Consider the following 7136-nt stretch of genomic DNA (forward strand, 5'->3'; position numbering starts at 1 on the left):
TCTAGGGGGTCCCCATCATCCTTTGAGAGTTTCATATCCATCTCAAGAGGTGTGTCAACCTATTTGTCATCACTCAGGTTTGTGAATTTCAAAAGATCCATTGCATACTTGTGTTGAGTAACAAAATACCCAGGGGAAGAATGAGTGACTTCTAGCCCTGAGAAATAAGTAAGATAACAAAGGTCCTTCATCTTGAAGGACTGACTAAGAAGCTGCTTTAAAGAAGAAATGCAATGACTGCCATCATCAGTAATGAGAATGTCATCCACATACATAAGTAATAGCGTAATTCCATGTATCATTTTCTATGAGGTCCTAAACTTTGTGTCCATAGCTTTTTTCCAATGAAGAACTGTCATAGCATGTTGATGAGTCTTTGGAATATTTGTAGATGTCAGGACAATAAAAAAAAAGAGTTATGGTTGGTAGGAAAACCATAGCGGTCGGGGGGTCTAGAAACACAAGAGGAATAATGGAAAGGTGGAGGAGATGAAATTGTCACAGAAGGTGAAGGCTCTAGAGTATTACTTACAGTATCATGAGGAGAAAAGGAGCCGTAAGATGGTGGAAAAGAGGGCAAGAGAACAGGTTCTGAAGTGGCCATTCACTTCCTTACATACTGGTGAAGAGACTCCATGAAAGAGGCTAAGGAGTGGAATTTATAGTACCTGTGGATTCAAAAGAGTACAAAACAAACATAGAAGGAACAAGCAATTTAACAATGTGAGAAAAAAAGGAAACATTCTCAAGGAATACAATATTTTCTGAAATTTTGGATCTTCCTTACTTAAGGATCATAACAAAGAAATCCTTTATGATCCAAACTATAACCCATGAAGGCATATAGAGTCGACTGAGGTGTGAGTTTTGTATGTTCATGGGGGAAAATGAACAAAGCAAGCACAATCAAAATCATGAAGTAAAGAAAAGTTTGGATGCCAATGAAATAAGCATTGGAAGGGAGAAGCATCATGAAGAACAAAACAGGGAAGAAGATTAATGAGGTATATAGCAGTGTTGATCGCCTCCACCCAAAAGAAAATGGGTGCATGGGAGTCTTGCAACAAGGTTCTTGTCATGAACCCATGCTTGGTATCTGGTGGTAGGACGTGGGAGCTGAAGAACTTGATCGGTAAGTGGTACCGGTGATGGAGAGGAATACATCTTCTCTATTTTGTCAGAGAATTAAGATACGTTGGGTTAATTTGAGGAAACCTAGACCTCCAATAACTTTTGTATTAAAAGATAACGACTAATTGATAACAACTAAGAGATAACAACAATGGGAGAAAAGATAACAACTTAAATAGAAAAGAGTCCTGCTCCTAATCTTGCTCCTGCATTCTTGATGCTTCGCCACGTCCCCTTGAGTCATGGTGGGTTCGTGACATCTCCCTCCCCCTTGAGAAAGTCCATTTTCTCATGGACTACTCTTGGAAATTGTCGTATCCACCCGTTCAAATCCTCCCAAGTTGCATCAACTAGGGATTGATTTTCCCAATGAACCAAGGCCTGGTGATATAAGCTATTGGTCAACCAAGTTGCTTGAGCACTGCACTGATTCCTTTTCCTAACGCATCATTTACGACTGCAAATGTCTGGGAAAATTTTGAAAATGTCAAAACTGGAGATTCAGTCAACGCCTTCTTGAGCTGTTGGAATGCCACCTCTATTGTTTTTGTCCAAGTAAAGGAATTCTTCTTCAACATCTGAGTAAGGAGAACTGCAATCTGGCCATATATGTGGATGAACCTTCTATAGTATTCCGTAAGGCCTAAGAACCCTCGCATGGCCTTGAGGGAGGTGGGCTTAGGCTAGTCTACCATGGCTGCTATTTTCTCCTTGTCACGAACCCCCTTGACCTCCACTAAAGGTGATAATCCCTGTAAACAAATCTCATTTCCGTCCTTGTGGAACTTCAGTTGAAGTCTATGGAAATCCCACATTATTGGACCCAAAGTGGCAAGCCATTGTGTTCAAAGCACTACCTCATATTCATCTAAAGGTAATAAATAAAAATTAATATCCATGGGTACCTCTTGTAGGATAAACTGCTCATGGGTACATTTTCTTGGATTGATTAATTTAGTGCCATTTGCTACAGCCACCACAAACATACCACTTTGATTGGGTGTAAGACCAACCTATCGAGAGAGAGACGTGTTTAGGAAATTATGTGTGCTTCCTGAGTTAATTAGTGTAATCACTTCTTCACTACCTATTTGACCTGGAACCTTCATGATGCGTGTTGGTCATGTATCAGAAAGAGCATGGATCGAGAGAGTCATGTCAGGCCCATCTTCTTCAAGGTCCATGTTGATCTCCTCTTGTAACTCGTCCCAACACCCTTTAATCAAGACTAGATTTTTGCAATGATGCCTCGGGGAAAATTTCTCGTTGCAATTATAACAGTCCTCGGTCCCTTCTTCCTTGAGCTCCACTAATGTTAAGCGCTTGATAGGTAAAGGAATTAAGGGGGAAGGTCCTTCCGTAACTAGTTCTGGTTTGTGATCCTCCAATGGTTGGTTTGTAATCCTCCAACGGTACTGATTTCCGAAGTACCACATTCCAAGACTCGTAGAGGTGAGCCAACCCAATTTTCATAAAGAGGGAGGTAGGTCGTGCTGCTACCACATCTACCTAAATGATCTCCTTCAACCCACTAGAAAAACAACTGATTTGGTGTTCAGTGGATAATTGACCAACCCGTGTTAGTAGGCGCTCAAACTGGGTCTAATACTCACGAACAGTCCCAATTTGTTGTAATTTAGTAAGATCCCTGAAGAAGTCCTGAAACTGGGTCAGCCCATACCTTTGGTTCAGCTCTGTTTTAAACCGTTCCCATGCCATGTTATTGTCTTTTTGCTTCAACAGTTGGAACCGGAGCTGTGCATCTCCTTCCAGATGTACTGAAGCTGTAAAAACCTTTTCTTCCTATGCTACCCCTTGCCATTCAAAGATTTGTATGGCACGACATAACCAACTTGTTGGGTCTTCTCCTCCATTGTAGCGTGGGAAGTCCAGTTTGAGTCCCTTGGAGAGAGGGTTTGGGGTGCTAAGGATCCCACTGGATCAATCCCCATGACTTCTACGTGGGGAGCAAGAGGATTCTCCTACCTCCTTCCCTTTAGAACCTTCCAAACGGTTGAACCAGGTATGCACCTTGTCAAACATCTACATCAATTGCTCCATCATTTTCTCCTAGTTGGTCACAAGTGACCCGACTTCTCCCTCAATCTGTGAAAAACGTTGCTCGTGGGATGACAAACGCTACTCATAGGGTGAGTCCATCACTGGCTCTGATACCAATATGTCATGAACCCGCACTTGGGATCTCGTGGTAGGACGTGGAAGCTGAAGAACTTAACCGGGAAGTGGTACCGGTGATGGAGAGGAATACTTCTTCCCTATTTTGGCAGAGCATTGAGATACATTGGGTTAATTCGAGGAAACCCAGACCTTCACTAACTTTTGTATTAAGAGATAAGAATCAGATGTCCTACATTGAGAATTAGCAAGACTATAAATAGTCGGTTACAATGAGTAAAAGAGAGCCAAAACTCCTTATTAGAAGCAACTACTAACAGAAAAATAGGAGATAGTGGCTAATCTTGCTCCTACATTCTCCTAATCTTGCTTCTACATTTTCGACGCTTGGCCATGTCCCCTTGAGTCATAGTGGGTTCGTGACAATTCTTACCACACTCAATATGTGTCCATTCTTCCGCTCTGCCACCCCATTTTGTTGTGGGGTCCCAGGATAGGATCTTTGTGATTGAACCCCCAGTTCTCTCAAATAGATTTGAAAATCTCCATTGTATTCCCCCCTAAACCTGATAAAAAAACATCAAACTAGTTTTTAACAAGAGCCTAAAACAATTTAAACGTAGGAAAAACTTTTGACTTTTTTCTTAGAAAATATATCCATGTATATCGTGTGCAATCATCCACAAATATAACAAAGTATCGGTACCCCAACCTTGAGGGAGTAGTAGACGACCAAACAACACTCTGAATCAATTTAAAGGGACCTGAAGAGTGTTCAACAATAGATGGAAAGGATAAGACATGTCCTTTATTCAAACCACATGAAATGCAAGATTTATTAATATGAGAAAAAGATGTAGTAGTAGATGATAAACAACTAGAATGAAACAAAGATTCAAGTTTCTTAACATAAGGGTGGCCAAGGCGTCTATGCCAAAAGTGGCACTCATTATTTCTGCAAACAAGTCTAATACTAGGTCTAATAGAAAGTAAGCATGACGAAGTTGGAGGAGATTATGTTTCTCAAACTCCAAATTGAATAGCCACCCTAGCCTATGCCCTATCCCCTTCATCGTTCTAGTTTGCTGGTCCTTGATCAAACATCCATCAAAAGAAAAGGAAACAATGTTACCATCTTCTACTAATTGTCTAACAGAAATTAAATTACTAGTAAGTTTGGGAACAAGAAGAGTATTAGGGAGGTGAAACTAAGAAAAAGAAGAGGTATGTAAGGTCAAATCATTATAGCCAAGAATCTCAAGTTTTTCACCCTTAGCTCTAATGATATGCTTATTCAAGGCTTTAGGTTTAAAATGTTGACCAGAATATGCCCCCGTTATATGATTAGAGGCACCAGAGTCAATTACCTAAAGATGGCTAGGAGAAGAACAGTAAAGAGAAGACTCACTAGACAATCCAATAGTAGAGAACGCAGAAGAAATGGCTGAAGAAACCAATTGTCACATATTTTCCTCAGTTATACCTCCAAAAGACTTACCTTTAACTAATGTTGGTGCAGGAGAAAAAGAGTATGAACCACCATCCGAAGCATCCATAGTAGTCTGATAAGCTTTATATTGATTTTTCTTGTATCCTAAAGAGTTTCCCTTAGATGGCCAAGTGGGGCATTTAGATATTACATGTCCATGTTGCTTATAATAGGTACAAGTATTCTTCTTTCGAAAATGATAGATAACATGATCATATTCTTTACACTCATAACACTGTACCTTAGGAGATCCTTCTTTTGCTTTTGTTTGTTTGCAAAGAAGACAGTTTCAATCCTGGATTCATGCTTCCCATTAATGGTGGATTAAGTAACCAATCTTGTTTCTTCCTTGAGGAGTTCTTCCAATATAGCATCCAGATTTGGGGCAGTGTCTCTATTCAGAATATTTGATTTAATCACTTTATATTCAGGCTATAAATGCATTAGGAAATGCATAATCTTCCTTCTATCAAAATGTTCCTTCATTGTCTTGATACAATAAGTTGATAGAGTCCTCCATGTGTACCAATTCATATTCTATCAACAGATTAATAAAACTGGCAAAGTACTCTTGAATCTTCTTCTGCCCTTGGTTGTAGGAGAAGATTTTTGTTTCAATTTGATACTATCTAGATAAGTCAGACTATTGGTAGACCTTTTCCATGTACTCAAACATCTCCTTTGCAGTCTTGAAGCTCCTCATTGGAATAGTTATGTCAACTTCTATCGATCCAAGAATCCATGAAGCTATCCTTGCATTATCTATCTTCCACTGCTTCATTCCTTTATTATCAGATTCATTAGGTTTGGCAACCAAACCATCTGCATAGCCCCAAAGTCCTTGGCTTCAACATAAGATTGGAAGTGAAACTTCCATAGGGCATAGTTACTTCCATTAGAGGTGGCAATTTTTCACCCAACCCGCTGAACACACCCAACCCACCCAGTATCTAATCCACCCAACTCGCCCATTTAGTTGGCGGATTGTGTGATCAACCCATCACCCAACCCACCCATTTAAATGAGTTGAGTTGGGTTGTGGATAATCAGTTTAACCATTATAGGCATAAGTATTAATTCCTTAGCATTTTTTCAATATTCTTCATTTGAATTAAATAATTTATAATTAATGCATTAATTTTCTATTAATTATTGTCTAAATTTAGTTTTGTCTTGAATCAACACACTTCACCCAACATAAATACAAATCAATTTGACCCGAGTTCGAACCAATTCAATGCAGTCTGACCTGATCTAGTATATATTGATCCGGGTTTACCTGAAACCGAAATAAAACCTAGGCGGGATGGTTCGGTACTGCTTGCTTTGCCCAGTTTGGGTCATCCGGCCCAACTAGTATTCACATAGCTTGACACGACCCAGTACAAGTCAATCTAGATCCACCCGGATCTGAAACAGTTTGTCTGGTGGGTCCGAACCCTAAACCCGCCTCGCTTGCTTAGCCTGGTTTGGATCGTCCAGTCAGGTTTGTATCCATACAAACCTAATATGAGACGACCCAAGCCAATCTATCATTTGACTGAATCGGCCCAGTTTGGTCCGACCAGACTGATCTGGATCTAAACGGTTCAACCACTCTTGATGTGATTAGCTCGAAGGCAATCCAATTAAATAGTTCAAGTTGGTCTAATCGGTTTGAACCTAAGTGGTTCGTCAAATCCGAAACCTGGACATAGTTAAATGGCTTTGCTGCTTGTGTAAAAATAACATGCATGTAATGTGATTTAAACCTACACAAAATCCGAAACCTGAACATAGTTAAATGGATTTGTTGCTTGTGTAAAAATAGCATACATGCAATGTGATTTAAACCTTCACCACTTGTGTAAATAGCAACTACTATTGCCACCAAGCTATGACCAAGTCTCAGATCAAATGCTATAGATCTGATATAACTAAGTGATGATAGATTTTATCGATAAAAGCTACCAAAAAATTGTTGAGATATTGAAAATCTAGAAAAGGAAAGTATGGGGTCGACTCCAAGAAGATGAAGTAAAAAAAAAAAAAACTTACCAACAAGGAACCAAACTACAAAGCAATGATATGAGAAGCAAGAGTAGATCTGGCTGACACCAGATCTAGGGTTTCATGGCTATCCAATAAAGCAGGAGAGAGAACTAAAGAAAACATCAACCTGGTACTCGTCCTTTACTAGAAAACAACTTAGAAGAAGATTGATTGAAACAATCCTTAGAGAATTACCAAATCAGTCTCAGAAATTACAAAGAAGATATGACTTCTAACACACTTCATTCAAAGTAGACAACAACTAAGAGAAAGAGCTTCAACAAATATAGGATCAATCCTGCTCCAATACCATGACAAAGACAATTCAAAGTGCACAGAGAATAAGAAA

This window comes from Nelumbo lutea, chromosome 1 (genome assembly GCF_056320005.1).
Source record: "Nelumbo lutea isolate HS-2025 chromosome 1, American lotus-T2T, whole genome shotgun sequence".
Classification (NCBI taxonomy): domain Eukaryota; kingdom Viridiplantae; phylum Streptophyta; class Magnoliopsida; order Proteales; family Nelumbonaceae; genus Nelumbo; species Nelumbo lutea.